Source organism: Rhinoderma darwinii, chromosome 2 (assembly GCF_050947455.1).
Source record: "Rhinoderma darwinii isolate aRhiDar2 chromosome 2, aRhiDar2.hap1, whole genome shotgun sequence".
Taxonomy (NCBI): domain Eukaryota; kingdom Metazoa; phylum Chordata; class Amphibia; order Anura; family Rhinodermatidae; genus Rhinoderma; species Rhinoderma darwinii.
This window is the reverse complement of record NC_134688.1, coordinates 20,960,523-20,975,263: the sequence shown is the minus strand read 5'-3', so window position 1 is coordinate 20,975,263 and position 14,741 is coordinate 20,960,523. Positions and strand designations below refer to the sequence as shown.

At 53.4% G+C, this 14,741-nt stretch overlaps 1 long non-coding RNA gene across 1 annotated transcript in view; it reads right to left on the bottom strand.

The window, feature by feature from the left end:
• The window catches only part of LOC142742049 (uncharacterized), a 160,233-nt gene that overhangs the window by 37,651 nt on the left and 107,841 nt on the right, over positions 1–14,741 (bottom strand). The window lies entirely within an intron of this gene.

The following is a 14,741-nucleotide window of genomic DNA, read 5'->3' as shown; positions in this document are numbered from 1 at the left end:
ATCACACTGCTTGTATCGTTGAAAGGCGCTGATTGGCAGGGCAGAATGACTTGCTCCACCAATCAGCGCTTTCGGTAGCGGGGAGCGTTATCAAAAGGCGCTGACTGGTGGGGCAAGTCATTCTGCCGTGCCAATCAGTGACATTGTAAGACTCTGAATGGTCATTGCTTATGCATGTAATTGTATCTGCGATCTACAATTAGTGCAGGAGGGGGTGGCGGCGGCTGATTTCAGTGGCACTGCCACCCCCTCAGAGGCAGCAGGCCGCCTGAGGCGAGATGCTCATCTCGCCTCATGGACGGTGCTGCCATGCTATCTGTCTGTCTGTCTGTCTGTCTGTCTGTCTGTCTGTCTATCTATCTATCTATCTATCTATCTATCTATCTATCTATCTATCTATCTATCTATCTATCTATCTATCTATCTATCTATCTATCACGTCTGCGGTTGCCAACCACGAACTCCTCTCATACTGCCAACCTCTTTCTCTCCAGAGATGCCAGCACATGCGGCCGTCCTGTCCCGCAGTGACCACTAGCGTGCGCACGCTAGCACAGTCCAGCCCTAAAGAGCCAGAGCGCACACATGTATGAGATTGAGCTGATTGTTCCCAATTCACCCTGGACTATAAGAAGGGCCCTGCGCCTTCCTTCATTGACTGAGCGTTTTTCTACCTACCCGTGTTAGTCTTTGCAAATGGTCCCTTGAGTGTTTTCCAGTTCCCAGTGTTCCCGTTCCTGCAACCTGTATCCTGTTTCCCATGCTACCGTGTTCCTGTGCTGTACAAAGTTGGAGCCGTGTTGTGTCGCCTGCTACATCCGCTGTGTTTCACTGCACCTGTTGTCTGGCTGCTGCCAGAGTTCCATCCGAGCCTAAACCATCGCTACTGTCTGAACTGCCACAGGTACCTTTATCCTAACTATAGACATTGACTTTGTACCCGGTTTTGCCGTCTGCTATACCGCTAGGGGGGTACGGCCTAGTGTGTCTACATACCCACAGATCGTGAGACTATCTGTCTGTCTGTCTTATAGATGGGACATTTGTCTTTCCACGTCTTTGGTATCATTTCATTTTATATTAGAATTGGATTTGACTTAATCTACACTCTTTGTTTTCTTGACATTGGGGGCTGAATATAAAATCTTCCGGGGAAATAATAGTGTAATGCAGGGGTCTCAAACTCGGCCGGGTAAGTGGGCCACATATAGAAAAAATGGGAAGTTGACGGGCCGCATTACTTTCAAACTTGATACAATCCAAAATTATTGTTAATCAATTAGTTATTTGAACTACTATAACACTATATTACTATAATAACAATACTACATTACTATAATAATACCGCTAGGTTTGAAATTTGAGAGAATTCTCCACATGCTTATTTCAACAATCCAGTTTTCCAGTTTTCCCTTTTTAGATAATGCCACAGTGCCCTCTGTAGATAATGCCACAGTGCCATCTGTAGATAATGCCACAGTGCCCACTGTAGATAATGCAACACACCCCTAGATAATGACACAGTGTCCTCTGTAGATACTGCCACACACCCACTTGTAGATAATGCCACAGTGCCCTATGTAGATGCTGCCACAGTGCCCTCTGTAGATGCTACCACATTGCCCTCTGTAGGTTCTACCACAGTGCCCTTTGTAGACGCTACCACAGTGCCCTCTGTAGATGCTACCACAGTGCCCTCCGTAGATGCTGCCACAGTGCCCTCAGTAGATGCTGCCACAGTGCCCTCCACAGATGCTGCCATAGTGCCATCCGCAGAAGCTGCAACATTGCCCTCCGCAGATGCTGCCACAATGCCCTCTGCAGATAATGCCACACACACCCCAAGAAGATAGCTCCATTGGGGCTCCCTCTAGGAGTGGAATCCACAGCCAGAGCGTTGCCGATGCTTTGGCTGGAGATTCCTCTGCTGTTGGAGCCCCTGACATCACTGTCCATACACTGTGACGTCAGGGAATCCTCCTGGACGGGAATGTGATATCAGGGGCAACCCCAGAGCCAGTGTCCCAGAGCAGAGCACAAGTATAGGCTAGGCGCCGGAACTCTGGGGAAGCCACTGACATCAGTGTCCATATATGGATAGTGATGTCAGGGGCTTGTCCAGAGCTGGGGTCCCGGAGCCTGGGATTCCAGCTCTGCTCCTGACATTACTGTCCATATATGGACATGGATGTCAGGGGCAACCCCAGAGCCGGAGTCCTGGGAAATCACTGGGACTCCTGCTCTGGAGAAGCCCCTGACATCACTGTCGATGTATGGACAGCGATGTCAGAGGCTTCCCCAGAGTCCCGGAGCAGAGGCTATACTAGCGCTCTGGCCGGGACTACAGCTCTGGGGAAGCTCCAGACATCACTGTCCATATGTGGACAGCGATGTCAGGGGATTCCACAGAGTCCCGGAGCAGAGCCTATACTAGCGCTCTGCCCGGGACTCCGCTCTGGGGAAGACCCTGACAACACTGTCCATATATGGACAGCGATGTCAGGGAATTCCACAGAGTCCCAGAGCAGAGCTGATACTGTCACGAAGCGGGTTAGTGGACCCAATAGGCCGTACCGCCGCAGCGGGGAGGCAGCTGGCCAAACAACAGGACACCCCAGAAATACAATGTACCCGCACAAGGGTACCTGAATAGTCCAGATAGTGGCCGCAGCTCTGGCACAGATGAGATGGGTGCAGCAGATGGCGCCAAACGTGGCGGATGACACAGGAGCCGCAAGTTGCGCCAGACGTGGCGGATTCCTCCGGATGTGGCAGATAACACAGGACGTGGTGGATTCCTCCAGACGTGGCAGATGACACAGGACGTGGCGGATTCCTCCGGACGTGGCAGATGACACAGAAAGAAGCGGATTCCTCCAGACGTGGCAGATGACACAGGACGTGGCAGATTCCTCTGGACGTGGCAGATGACACAGGACGTGGCACGACTAGATACTAGGGCAAAGCACGGGAAACAGGAATGGGGAACAAGGTACGGGTAACAACAGGAACGGGAAACACTAAGGGACCATTTGCAAGACAGACTGGGAAAACTAACAACGCTCAGGCATCGAACTAGGGGGCTGGACCCCTCTTATAGCCCAGAGTACTCACGAGTCAAAGGTCTTTCAAGATGTCCGGTGCGCGCGCTGCCCCTTTAAGAGCGGGGACGAGCGTGCGCGCGCACCCTGCGGGCTCCGGCGGAGGTGAGTGGATGCAAGCGCTGGCGTCTCCTGAGGAGGAGGCTGGGGCCAGCGCTTGCCGACTCGTGGCTGCGGCTGTCAGCGGGAGGTTGGAGCTGACAGCCCGCAGCCACGGACATTACAGTATCCCCCCTCTTATGCCCCCTCTTCTTGGGACCGGAGCGAGAGAGAAACTTCTTTAGAAGAGTAGGGGCATTGAGGTTCTCCTCTTGCTCCCAGGACCTCTCTTCTGGACCAAACCCCCTCCAATCCACCAAATACAAGGCCTTTCCTCTCACTCTCTTGGTGTCCAAGATCTCCTTTACCTCTAAGATGTCCGGGGAGCCGCTCGGAGCAACCGCAGGGCTGGGAGTCTTGGAATAGCGGTTTAGGATCACAGGCTTCAGGAGGGAGACGTGGAAGGAGATGGGAATCCTGAGGGTAGGAGGCAGCCAAAGCTTGTAGGCGACAGGGTTGATCTGCTGCAGGACCTCGAATGGTCCAAGGAACCTGGGAGCGAACTTGTATGAGGGCATCTTCAAGCGAATGTTCCGAGAGGACAGCCAGACTTTAGTCCCCGGAAGATACTGAGGCGGCTCTCTTCTCTTAGTATCTGCCTTTCGCTTCATGCGATCTACTGCCAGCAAAATAGAGGACCGGGTCTGTTGCCAGATTTGCAGGAAGTCCCCATATGCAGAGTCAGCAGCGGGAACCTGGGATGAAGTCGACACAGGAAGAGGGACTCTGGGATGTTGACTGTAGACGATGTGAAACGGAGAGGAAGTGGTGGACTCACTTGTGTGGTTGTTGTAAGAAAATTCGGCCCATGGTAGAAGCTGTACCCAGTTATCGTGCTGTGAAGAGATGAAATGGCGGAGATAATTTTCCATGATCTGGTTGATCCTCTCAACTTGCCCATTGGACTGGGGGTCATAGGCAGAGGAAAAGTCCAATCTCACATCAAGGAGTTTACAGAGGGCTCTCCAGAACTTAGAGGTAATCTGAACCCCCCGGTCGGACACAATGTGAAGAGGCAAGCCATGCAAGCGGAAGATGTGCTGGATGAAGAGACTTGCCAGACGAGGAGCAGAAGGTAAGCCGGTCAGCGGGATAAAATGAGCCATCTTAGAGAACCGGTCCACCACCACCCAGACAGTGTTACATCCTGCTGAGGGGGGAAGGTCTGTGACGAAGTCCATCGCAATGTGCTGCCAGGGGGCATTGGGTACAGGCAGAGGTTGAAGCAGGCCGGCAGGCTTGCTGTGAGTCACTTTGTTAGAGGCACACACCGTGCAAGAAGAGACAAAGTCCAGAACATCCTTATGTAGCGTGGACCACCAAAAGTGACGAGCGATAAGGCCTCGGGTTTTACGGACACCGGCGTGCCCAGCAAGTTTAGAACTATGTCCCCAGCGGAGAATTCTTCTTCTGTCCGCCAACCGAACAAAAGTCCTCCCAGGAGGGATGTCTCTAACAGTGACGATGCAGGACGGGTCTATGATGGTCTGGAGGGACTCCACCGTGTCTTCCGTCTCAAACAATCTGGACAGGGCATCTGCCCTCACATTCTTGTCCGCGGGACGGTAGTGGAGCGCAAACAGAAAACGGGTGAAGAACAGCGACCACCTGGCTTGACGAGGATTAAGTCTTTGAGCGGACTGAAGGTAAGTGAGGTTCTTGTGGTCGGTGAAGATCAGGATGGGGTGAGCAGCGCCCTCCAGAAGATGTCTCCACTCCTCCAGGGCCAATTTGATGGCCAGCAGCTCCCGATCTCGAATGGAATAATTGCGCTCAGCAGAAGAAAACAGTCTAGAGTAGTAGCCACATACTACTGCCTTTCCTTTGGAGCTCCTCTGGAACAGAAGTGCGCCAGCACCAACAGAGGAAGCGTCCACTTCCAGTGAGAACTGCCGAGATACGTCAGGATGATGGAGGATCGAGGCTGAAGTAAAGGCACTCTTCAGGCTATTAAATGCAGACTCTGCTTCTGGAGTCCACACTTTGGCGTTCACACCCTTCTTGGTAAGGGTCGAGATGGGAGACGTCAGAGAAGAGAAGTTAGGAATAAACTGCCGGTAGAAATTGGCGAATCCCAGGAACCGCTGTATGGCCCTTAAGCCTTGCGGGCATGGCCACTCTAGGACAGCCTTCACTTTCTCAGGATCCATCTTGAGGCCTTGATCCGAGATGATGTAGCCCAGGAAGGGCAGAGAACTCTTCTCAAAGACGCACTTCTCCAGCTTGGCGTATAAATGATTCTCCCTCAATCGTAGTAGAACTTGACGAACATGCCTCCGATGAGTCGTCTGATCTGGGGAGAAAATCAAAATATCATCGAGATAAACAACAACACAGACATAGAGTAGATCTCGGAAGATGTCGTTAACGAACTCCTGAAACACTGCTGGAGCGTTACACAGTCCGAAGGGCATCACCAGGTATTCGTAGTGCCCGTCCCGGGTGTTAAATGCCGTCTTCCATTCGTCACCCCGGCGAATCCGGACTAGATTGTAAGCCCCACGCAGGTCTAGCTTAGAAAAAATTTTGGCCCCTCGTATGCGATCAAATAGCTCAGAGATGAGTGGCAACGGGTATTTGTTCTTGACTGTGATCAGGTTGAGGCCCCTGTAGTCAATGCAGGGACGAAGGGATCCATCCTTCTTTTTAACGAAGAAGAATCCAGCCCCGGCCAGGGAGGAAGATTTTCGTATAAAACCCCTCTCCATATTCTCCTTTATATAGGCCGACATGGATAGAGACTCAGGCAAGGAGAGAGGATATACCCGTCCACGGGGAAGAGAGGCATTAGGAACCAGTTCAATGGGGCAGTCATAGGTGCGATGTGGAGGCAGCGTCTCAGCCTCCTTTTTGCTGAAAACATCTGCATACTGAGCAAAATGGAGAGGCAGTCCCGACAGCGACTGAGGCAGAGAAGGCTTGACAGGATGGATCTGCAACAGACAATGACCATGGCACTTGGAACCCCATTGGAGAACCTCTCCAGAATTCCAGTCCAGGACTGGGGCATGAAGTCGAAGCCAAGGCAGGCCCAGCTGAACAGGATTGATGGCCTTGGGCAAAACAAGGAACGAAATAAATTCAGAGTGAAGTACTCGAACCTGGAGCTTCAACGGCTTGGTTTTAGAGATAATGGGATCAGGCAGAGGCAGTCCATTAACTGAGGCCACAGCCAAAGATGTCTCCAGGGGAACTGTGGGCAGCTGAAGAAGATCCACAAGCTCTTTCTGGATGAAATTTGCAGCAGAGCCAGAGTCAAGATAGGCAGAGACTTGATGCGTCCTGTCGTTGGATACCAGGGTCACAGGAATAGTCAGTTTGGAAGCGAATCCTCTGTTAGATTCTGTTCCACCTAGTGTTGTCTCTCCAACCAATCCTAGGCAATGGGGTCTCTCCGGCCTCTGGGGGCACAGACGCACAATATGGCCTCCATGGCCGCAATACAAACAAAGTCCAGAAGTGCGTCTGTGTTGTTTCTCCTGGGTAGACAATTTAACATAATTACTCTGCATCGGGTACTCTGGTGGGACGACTGAGGAGGATTGCGGGACAGCAGAATCCAGCCTAGGAAGTTCTCTCTCCCGGAGAACCTCTTGGGAACGTTCCCGGATCCTCATGTCGACGCGGGAGGCGAGTAGGATAAGATCATCCAGGGTAGATGGGAGATCGCGAGCAGCCAGCTCGTCCTTGATCCCTGAAGACAGTCCCTGCCAGATTGTAGCCACCAAAGCCTCGTTGTTCCAGGTCAATTCAGCAGCCAGGATACGGAACTGAATGGCATACTCGCCCACGGAGAGGTCTCCCTGGTGTAGGGTCAGCAAGGATGCAGCAGCCGAAGAAACTCTCCCAGGTTCCTCAAGGATCGAGCGGAAGGTCCGTAAGAAGCACTGCAAGTCCCGGGTCTCAGGTCCCTGACGTTCCCACAGAGGATTGGCCCATGCCAGGGCTTTGCCGGTAAGGAGAGAGATGATAAAGGCGATCCGGACGTCATCCGAGCAGAAGGACCTGGCATGTAGTCTGAAATGGATCAGGCACTGATTAAAAAATCCCCTGCAGGACCTCGGATCTCCGTCATAGCGTGGAGGTAGCGGCAAGAAACACAGGGGGTTGGTACCGGTACAGACAGGAGGTGTAGCTGGCGGAACCGCAGGAACGGGTGCGGTGATGACTGTGGACGGAGCAAGTAGCTGATGGGCTATGGCGTTCACCGACAGGAGGAGCTGGTCTTGTCGTGACTGGAGATCCTCCATCTCAGCCAGCATGGCTTGTGTAGTCAACGTCTCAGGTTGACCAGCGGGGTCCATGGCCTGAGCGTACTGTCACGAAGCGGGTTAGTGGACCCACTAGGCCATACCGCCGCAGCGGGGAGGCAGCTGGCCAAACAAGACACCCCAGAAATACAATGTCCCGCACAAGGGTACCTGAATAGTCCAGATGGTGGCCGCAGCTCTGGCACAGATGAGATTGGTGCAGCAGATGGCACCAAACGTGACGGATGACACAGGAGCCGCAAGTTGCACCAGATGTGGCGGATTCCTCCGGATGTGGCAGATAACACAGGACGTGGTGGATTCCTCCGGACGTGGCAGATGACACAGGACGTGGCGGATTCCTCCGGACGTGGCAGATGACACAGAAAGAAGCGGATTCCTCCCGACGTGGCAGATGACACAGGACGTGGCAGATTCCTCTGGACGTGGCAGATGACACAGGACGTGGCACGACTAGATACTAGGGCAAAGCACGGGAAACAGGAACAGGGAACAAGGTACGGGTAACAACAGGAACGGGAAACACTAAGGGACCATTTGCAAGACAGACTGGGAAAACTAACAACGATCAGGCATCGAACTAGGGGGCTGGACCCCTCTTATAGCCCAGGGTACTCACGGGTCAAAGGTCGTTCAAGATGTCCGGCGCGCACGCTCGTCCCCGGCGGAGGTGAGTGGATGCAAGCGCTGGCGTCTCCTGAGGAGAAGGCTGGGGCCAGCGCTTGCCGACTCGTGGCTGCGGCTGTCAGCGGGAGGCTGGAGCTGGCAGCCCGCAGCCACGGACATTACAGATACTAGCGCTCTGCACGGGACTCCGGCTCTGGGAAAGCCCCAGACATTGCTGTCAATATGAGGACAGCGATGTCGGGATTCCCCAGAATCCCGGAGCAGAGCCTATACTAGCGCTCTTCCCGGGACTCCAGCTCTGGGGAAGCCCCAGACATCGCTGTCAATACGAGGACAGCGATTTCAGGGAATTCCACAGAGTGCCGGAGCAGAGCCGATAATAGCACTCTGCACGGGACTCCGGCTCTGGGGAAGCCCCAGACATCGCTGTCCATATGTGGACAGCGATTTCAGGGAATTCCACAGAGTCCGGGAGCAGAGCCTGTACTAGCGGCTCTGTGTCCCGGGGGCCGCAGATGACTGCCCCAGGGGCTGCATGCGGCCCGCAAGCCGCGTACTTGAGACCCCTGGTGTAATGTAATATTTGTAAGTAATAAAACTGATCTGGATTATCTAGATGAAGACAGAACAACTGACCTACAAAGAGACCATCGAGCGAAAGGAAAACATTTTATGATTCCTTTAAGATAATTTCCACTTAAACCTTAAAGATTTCTTAACTGCTGACCTACACTATATAGGCCAAAGTATGTACACCCCTTTCTAAAGAGTTCTTTGGCAGGTTCATAATATCAAGCATGCAGTAGCTGCTTCCGTAAGTCCCATTAAACTGAATGGGTGTTACGGAAACAGCGTAGCTCAGCAAGCTACGCTGTTTTCTTCTTCATGGTCGGAAATCACATGTTTCAGCTGTAACACAGAGTGGTAGAATGGGGTTTAGGGGCCCATGTTCTAGAGATAGGTGCAGGTCCCTGATGGGAAAATCCCTTTAAGCATAAACTGTCTTAATAATTATAATTTTTTTTATTTATATTGCGGTTTAAGACTGTCACATGATTTTCAGGAATGGATCATTTCTGTTGAATCCCAGCTCAGCCGCACAGGTAAATTCAGCCGAGAAATAGGACAGAGCTAAATTTAGATTTACTCATTTATTGCCAGTTATAAAGTACACGGATCCTAGGTATAGGAATGTAATAGCAGACATATTCCTGTCACATTCAGCCCATATTGCTATGTGAAGTATCTGCCATATGTTGCCATCTCCCATCCCAGGTTTATTTCTTGTTATCTTCTTTCACTATAGAATCCTGAAATTGGAAGCCAAATGAATAATCACAGAGCAGGTTACTGCAATCAGCGCTCATTTACCACATTCAACATGGTCACCACCGTTTATATAAAATCGCTCTAATTCCAGATTTTTTTCCGTGGTTAGATGGAAAATCTAAAACTGTACTATGAGATATTTGCTATAGTCTCTATAAAGCGTGGCTGCAAAGAGTCTCTGTTGCTCTGGAGGACCTGGCATAACCATCATTACACAGATTGCCCATTGATTTTTATAGACACTATGTAATTCTTCATTTCTCCTGTGGTGGCGCTGCAGGGAAACTTAACACTTACTACTAGGTTTCGACACAGATTACAACAGATCTTTGGGGTTCCTGCAGAAATATATGAGAGAGATAAATTCTAGTATGACGGACTGTATTCTGTCAATGCGATCCTGACATCAGATATCACAATGCCTATCAGTGCATCAGATTGTGTAGGTGCTGTAAATGCCATTCTCTCAAGGGAAAGATTCTTTTTTAATTTTTATCATGAAGCGCTGGTCGGAGGAAGAGTGTTGTGTGCAGTGCACTTTCACCCATTCTCATTGCTCCTATTACAGCTGGCTGAGTAGAGGTTCTGGCTACCGGTGATCAGGGAGAAATTTTCCTAGACTCCTCTTCTGGAGAGGAGACTCCACTAAACACCAGCAGCCACATCCCAAAGTCAGCTATACTGTTCAGCCTGCCCTGCCTGTCCTAGCACCGCTTTGCCGGGAGAGAACACTTTCTAACCAGTAGTAGTAGTACTGTAGTAGTCAACAAGTGTTCTCTCGCAGCACTAGGACAGGCAGTGATGTGTACAGTAGAGCAGAGGTTGTTGCAGCTGGTGTTCAGAGATAAAGGCAGCTACATCCTCCGCTCAACAGAGTCTACTGTATAGAAGAGGCTGGACGCAGCTGCAGGCTTGAGGGAAGCCGACATGACCGTCCTGGTAGGGAAAGGGTTAATGTTAAGAGGTGAGGGAAAGGTGAAGGAGCTGAAGGAGGGACGGGGAGGAGCTAGGGGGGACGGGGGGGCCGTTACTGCGCTTCCCGCTGTTTCTCGGCATTGAGCCGGAAGCAGCGGGAGGAGTAATACACAAGAAGCAAAGCTCCCCGTTGCCCGGCTTTTTAGTATGGCAGAGGCCCTGATTTTAGAGCGGCTGCGTGCCGCTGCTGTGCACCACGGTCCCGGATGGCTGGAGGAGACCGTGGCTGCATTAACGCGGATCCCGGACGCCGTTTCGCCACGTCGGGCACGGCGTTCGGGGTCTGTTGTAAGGGACAGGCTCCCCTCCCCCGGCCCCCCTACGAGCATGGCTATGGCGGCGGGGGGGGAGTCGGCAACAACCGCTCCTGCGCTGGGCAGGCAGAGAGCGGTAGCAGGGGTGACGGCGATGCAGGCTGTGTCGACCCGTCCCTCTCGGCGGTCCCGACCTCCAGAGCGCCTGAGTCCGGAGGTAGTCCCGCGGACACGGCGTCGCAGAGGGAGCCCGATCCCGGACGCTGCAGGCCAGGCAGCTGGGAGGACCGCCCCTTCCCAGGCCCTGCGTCCTGGCAGGAATCCCAGGCCGCGACGGGGTCCGGCGGTAAGCAGGGAGTCGCAGGCCGGGCTCCCTGTCACCCCTCCCCCATCAGATGGAAGATGTCGAGAGCAAGGTACGGCCGCCCCGCATGGTGATGTTCCGGCCAGGGGGCAGGCTTCGTCAGGATCGTCTAGACGGACGACTAGATCTGCAGCGACGTCGAGGCAACAGGTCCGGTCGGAAGTCTGGGTCCCGGCGGTCGGGCGGCAGGTTGCCGGCCCATCGGTCAGCGCGTCCTCATCCCCTTTCCGAAGAGGTCGTTGGGAGGGACAGTCGTCGGCGAGAGAAGAACTGGAGGAAGGTGAACTGGACGTCTATCGTCGAGGTCAGGATGGTCCGGCTGACGGGAACACAGCGCCTGTGCAGCCCGGTGAGTGTATAACTCCATTATTGTCTTATCCAGCGATTTTTATGTCGGGTGTCGGCGGGGGGGCTGCTAGCATAGCATCGGGGGCCGGTAGTGGCGCGGGCGGACGCGACGGAGCGGGTTTGGCAGATTTAGTGGGTTGCTTACGGGAGCTGGTGGGGCGCCTGGATAGGGCCGCGGCGCCGGTAGTAACGGAAGTGTCCCCTGCGGTAGTTTGGGAAGGCCCCAGGGAAGTGGGATCGTTGCAGGCGCGTCCTGTGGTGGCGGTTAGAGAGGCGGTCGCGGTGTCGGTGCAGACTGAGGCACAGAAGGACGGCGATCGAGTGCGCATGGACGATCGTGCTCGGGGGGAGGTGTATGTTTGTTTTGAGGGTCCGTTGGGGGCGCATTTAAAGCAGGAGGTGCGTGATCGGATCTGGAAAGATGAATATGTTGAAATTTTTTCTCTCTTGCCGCTGGCTAAATTCAATTTGGATAAGAGCAAGCGGGATGAGAGTAAAAAGGACGAGGAGGAACGGCGGCGGTATAGGCTTATCCCGCAGACGTTCGTTAATTGGTCGCAGGCGTTCGCCATATTGGCTAGTGTGATAGGGGAAAAGGCGCCGGAAAATTGTTCGGCGTTATTTTGTTATTTTGATGCTATTGGGGAGGCTCATAGGGCGTATGGGGGTCAGGCGTGGCTGCGATATGATGAGCAATTCCGTCAGCGGAAGGCGGTTCGGCCGGCGATTCGGTGGGACCAGAAGGATATTGCTCTCTGGTTACGGGTTACGGCTCCGGTTAGGCAGCCCTTTCCCGGGAGCGGTGGCCAGGGAGGCCAGACTAGTCAGAGTGGACCAAGCGGCGGGGGAAAGGCGGGGTTTTGCTGGCAATTCAATGAAGGCCAGTGCAAGTTCGGGGCCACGTGCAAGTTCAAGCACGTGTGCTCCGAGTGTAATGGGGCATCACACGGGGCGGCAAAATGTCTGCGGAAAAAGAGGTCCGGGAACCAGCACGGGGCTGGTCAAGGGGGTGTCGCCGGTGAGGGTGGAAAGGATGGCCCCTTATCTAAATGAGTATCCGGATAGGGCGGCAGCTAAGTTGCTTTATGAAGGGTTTAGTGTTGGTTTTGTTATTCCTCCGCCTCCTTATGAGGTTCCGGTTACGCGGAGAAATTTAAAATCGGCTTACTTGCATGCGGAAGTCGTGTCGGAAAAGTTGTTAAAAGAAGTTTCGTTGGGGCGCATGTCGGGGCCATTTGTGGAGTCGCCGGTGAAAGATTTAGTTGTGTCCCCTTTGGGTATTGTCCCTAAACGCGAGCCCGGAAAGTTTCGTTTGATTCAACATTTATCGTATCCCAAAGGTTCGTCGGTAAATGACGGGATTGATCACGAGTTGTGTTCCGTAGTTTATACCTCATTCGATAAGGCGGTGGGGTTAGTGCGGGCTGCGGGTCCGGGGGCGCTGCTAGCAAAAACCGACATCGAGGCGGCGTTCAGGTTGTTGCCGGTGCATCCAGAAAGCCAACGGCTGTTGGGTTGTTTTTGGAATGGGGCCTTTTACGTGGATCGGTGCCTTCCGATGGGGTGTTCTCTTTCTTGTGCATACTTCGAGGCGTTTAGTAGCTTCGTGGAGTGGGTAACGAGGGGAGTATCCGGGGTCGATTCGTTGATCCATTACTTAGATGATTTTTTGTGCGTTGGCCCGGGGGGTTCGCCGGTTTGCGGTAACTTGCTTCATGCCCTGCAGAAGGTGGCGAGGGATTTTGGGATCCCTTTGGCGCCGGAAAAAACGGAGGGCCCGGTAGCGACGATTTGTTTCTTGGGAATCGAAATTGACTCGGTGGCAATGGAGTGTCGGCTCCCGGCGGATAAGCTGGGTGCTTTGAGGCTGGAGGTGCGACGGGCTTGTAGAAGGAAGAAAATGTCGCTGAGGGAGCTTCAGTCGCTGCTGGGGAAGTTGAATTTCGCCTGCCGGATTATGCCGATGGGGAGGGTGTTTGGTAGAAGGTTGGCGGCGGCAACGGCGGGAGTGCGGGCGCCGCATCATTTTGTGAGGCTCAAGGAGGAGCACCGAGCTGATCTTCAGGTTTGGGATGACTTCTTGGGCCAGTACAATGGTCGCTCGCTATGGATGGCCCCAGCGCAGGATACGAGTGATCTGAATATTTTCACGGATGCGGCTGGGGCGGGTGGCTTTGGAGCTTACGGGGGAGGTCCGTGGTGCGCAGGTCAATGGCCGGCTAGCTGGGTGTCCAGTGGATTGACGCGGAATCTGGCCCTGCTCGAGCTGTTTCCCATCGTGGTGGCGGCTACCATTTGGGGGGACAGGCTCAGGGATAAGAAGGTCCGTTTTTACTGCGACAACATGGGGGTGGTGCTTGCCATTAATAACATCACGGCGTCCTCTCCTCCGGTAGTTCAATTGTTGCGACATTTAGTGTTGGTGTGTTTGTCGCTGAACGCGTGGGTGGTGGCGGTGCATGTCCCGGGTGTACGGAATTGTGTTGCTGATGCTCTTTCTCGCTCGCAGTGGGACCGGTTTCGGCAATTGGCCCCGGGAGCGGAACGTCTCGGTTTGGCGTGTCCGGATCATCTATGGGATCTGGTATCGGTCCCGTAGAGCAGCTGTTACAAAGGTCTTTGGCGCGCACGACGTGGAGGGCTTATGCTGCTTGTTGGAGGCAGTGGGAGGAGTGGGTAAGAGAGTTGGGTGATGTTAATACGGATAGAGACAGGTTGGTGGCACTTTTGTATTGGTTAGGGGATGCCTGGGAGGGGGGGTTTTCAGTAGCGAAGGTGAACCGGTTTATATCCGCGGTGGCGTTTGGGCTTAAGTTGCGGGGCTTGCGGGATGTATCGAAGGAATTTCTGGTATCGCAGGCTTTGAAGGGGTTGCGCAGAGGTAGGGTGGAGGCGGATAGTAGAAGGCCGGTGTCGTTTGCTTTGCTGGGCTTGTTGGGCGGTTCATTGGCATCGGTATGTCGTTCTTCAGATGAAATGGATTTGTTTCGGTTGGCTTTCTCGTTGGCGTTCTTCGGAGCATTTAGAATAGGTGAGTTGGTGTCGCCAAGTACTAAACAGGCAGGGGGGCTGAGATCTGGGGAGGTGAGCCTTTTTGCAGATCGGTTGGAGGTATGGTTGCGTAGATCAAAAACTGACCAATTAGGGAAGGGAAAACTGATAGTTTTGTTCGCTCTCCCGGGGTCGGTCATGTGCCCAGTAGAGTGCATGCGGGGTTTTACAAAAAACAGGGGGTCTCCAGATTTGCCTTTGTTACGTCATGTGGACGGGTCGTTCTTGTCCAGGTTTCAGTTTGGAGCTGTTTTTAAAAAATGTTTGACGGCGGTTGGGGTTGCGGCAGGCTCATATTCATCTCATTCCTTCCGGATTGGCG